Here is a 3420-nt window from a genome sequence, read left to right on the forward strand (position 1 = left end):
GGAGTGAGTACAGGGAGACGAGGACGGGGTTTTTGTGTTTGTTCAGTGTTTTGAGGGCTGTTACCACGCTTAGGGAATCGGTGTATATTACTGCGCTTTGGAGGTTTAATTGTTTTATGTGTTTGACGGCCGCAAGTATGGCGTATGCTTCTGCTGTGAAGATGCTCGTATTCGGGTGCAGAATGCCGGCATCGGAAAAAGATGGACCAACAGCTGCGTAAGACACAGAAGTATTGGACTTTGAGGCATCGGTAAAGAATTCTTGGCAACTGTATTTGTGCTGTAGTTCGAGGAAATATGTACGGATATGTGCTATAGGCGCGTGTTTTGTAACTTCCACGAAGGATACATCACATTCTATGAGCTGCCACTGCCACGGCGGGAGATGTGCGGCAGGGGCCATCAAACAGTGTTCGAGAAGCGGCACACACATTTCCTCAGCTAAGCTCCTCACGAGAAGTGAGTAGGGCTGCCTCACCGAAGGACGGTTGTAAAACAGGGCAGAACTGGACAAATCATTAATTGTGGAGTGTGACGGGTTCTCTTTGTCTGCGTTCACTTTGAGGTAATATAGAAAGGACATGTAAGATCTCTGCAGGTGGAGCGACCACTCGTTCGAGACGACGTAGAGGCTTTCTACGGGGCTGGTGCGAAAAGCACCCGTAGAAAGACGAATGCCCAAGTGGTGGACCGGGTCGAGCATTTTCAAGGCGCTTGGTGTCGCAGATTGATAGATTATCGCCCCATAATCTAGGCGCGTGCGTATTAGGCTTCTATACAGATTCATCAGACATTTTGTATCACTGCCCCATGATGTTCGCGACAAAACCTTGAGGATATTCATAGCTTTCAGACACCTGTATTTGAGATTTTTGATGTGAGGTACAAAGGTCAATTTCATGTCTAAAATTATGCCTAAAAATTTGTGTTCGGTTTTTACAGGTAGCCGCTGGCCGTGTAGGTGAATGTCCGGATCGGGATGGAGGCCTCTCCTTCTTGAAAATAAGACGCAGGTGCTTTTTTGCGGGTTAAGGCTGAACCCGTTGTCGTCTGCCCATTTGGTTAACTTTTTCAAACTAAGTTGAACCTGCCGCTCGCACATTGTAAGATTGCAAGATTTAAAACCGATTTGAACGTCATCGACATATATGCAATAAAACATGTTACGCGGGATGCACAAACGCAAAGAATTCATTTTGATAATAAAAAGTGTACAACTCAGCACGCCACCTTGCGGCACTCCTGTTTCTTGGACAAATGTTCGGGACAAGACATTGCCCACTCGAACACGGAATGTTCTATAGGATAAGTAACTTTCTATTATATCTAACATTCTTCCACGTACACCTAAGTGGGACAGGTATCTTAATATTCCAAAGCGCCATGTGGTGTCGTAGGCCCTTTCCATATCGAGGAACACCGAAAGGAAGAATTGCTTGTGGATAAAAGCGTCGCGAATTTGTGCCTCGATACGTACAAGGTGGTCAGAGGTAGATCTGCCTTCTCGAAAACCGCACTGGTATGGGTCAAGTAATTTGTTTGCTTCGAGGAAATGTATAAGTCGGCGGTTTATCATCTTTTCAAAGAGTTTACAGAGGCAGCTTGTTAGTGCGATGGGCCTATAGCTCGCAACGGAGGATGGGTCCTTGTCTTGTTTTAGAATAGGAATAATGATGGCTTCTTTCCAGGCCGAGGGGATCTCGCCGGAGAACCAGACCGCATTATACAGGGAAAGGAGGGCTTTTTGCGTTTCAGATGGAAGGTGTTTCAACATTTCATACACAACACGGTCGGAGCCTGGGGCAGAATTATTGCAGCTATTAAGCGATGCTTGTAGCTCAGCCATGCAGAAAGGTTCATTGTACGCTTCGTGTTTTCCGGACTTGCGATCTAATTTCTGTCTTTCGATTCTTGTTTTGTATCGCTGGAAAGCTTTAGTATAGTGCGACGAGCTGGACACCTGTTCGAAATGTTCGCCGAGGAAGTTTGCCTGGTCTTCCAAGCTGTCGCCTTGTGTGTTAACTAAAGGAAGTGAATGTGCTTGCCGACCTGCTACCCTACCGACCATGTTCCAGACTTTAGCCTCCTGTGTATATGTATTGATGCCCGATAAAAACCTCTGCCAACTTTCCTTTCTTGCTTGTCGGCGCGTTCTCCTGCCTTGAGACTTTATGTTTTTAAAATTGTCAAGATTCTCGGCTGTTGGAGAGTCTCGAAGCACCCTCCATGCTTTGTTTTGTTTTTTGCGCGCATTTCGACAATCATTGTTCCACCACGGCACACGTCTTTTGCCGGGCAGTCCAGTTGTTTGTGGGATGCACTTAGTTGCAGCATCGATGAGAAAAGCTGTAAAGTAATCTACTGCTGCATCTGTACTTAAACCACACATATCAGTCCAACTTAAGCAGGCAACTTTACGGAACTCTTCCCAATCGGCGTTGTCAATGTTCCATTTGGGAACTTGTGGAGGAGATTCATTAATTGTTGGTGCACTCAGAACTATCGGAAAGTGGTCACTTCCGTAAGGATTAATAATTACTTTCCAATTGAGTAAGGGTAGAAGCGATGGGGATATAATGCTGAGATCTATGGAGGAATAGGTATTGTTAGCCAGGTTATAATATGTTGGCTCTTTCTGATTCAACAGACACGCACCGGAAGAAAAAAGGAACTGTTCAACCAGACGACCTCGCGCATCACAGCGAGAATCGCCCCACAGACTGCTATGTGCATTCAGGTCCCCAAGGACCAGATAAGGTTCTGGTAGCTCATCTATTAAGGACTGGAATTCATGTTTTTGCAGGTGGTAGTGTGGGGGTATGTAAAGAGAACAAATGGTGACGAGTTTGTTCAGCAGAACCGCTCGAACAGCCACTGCCTCAAGGGACGTTTGGAGAGGTAAGTGTGTACATGCTATTCCTTGACTAACTACAACGGCTACACCACCGGATGACGCCATGGCATCATCCCGGTCCTTACGGAAAATGATGTAACTGCGTAGAAAGTTCGTGTGTTTGGATTTTAAGTGTGTTTCTTGTACACACAGCACTTTTGGTGAATGTTTGTGTAAAAGTTCTTGGATATCGTCGAGGTTTCTGAGCAGTCCTCTGACGTTCCATTGTATAATTTGTGTTTCCATTATGGAGGTAGTGTAGTGCTGTGTGTACGAAAAGGAAGTGGCTGTTGTTTAATCGGAAAGTTAGAACTCAAGTAGTAGGGCCGTCGTTGGGCCCTGTTATCGGCTTTTTAGTTTTCTTGGCGCGCTCCAGGGAGCTACGCCTCTCTTTCGGTACCAGGGGTACCGGAGTTGTGTCCATTGCCTCGTGTGAGGCACTGGACGCCCGCGTACGCGAGCTGCTGGTTTGTTTTTCCGACCTCGCCTGGCGAGGCGTGGTCGTGAGACCCGACGTTCCTGGAGTA

The sequence above is a fragment of the Rhipicephalus sanguineus genome, chromosome 4, assembly GCF_013339695.2.
Source record: "Rhipicephalus sanguineus isolate Rsan-2018 chromosome 4, BIME_Rsan_1.4, whole genome shotgun sequence".
NCBI lineage: Eukaryota > Metazoa > Arthropoda > Arachnida > Ixodida > Ixodidae > Rhipicephalus > Rhipicephalus sanguineus.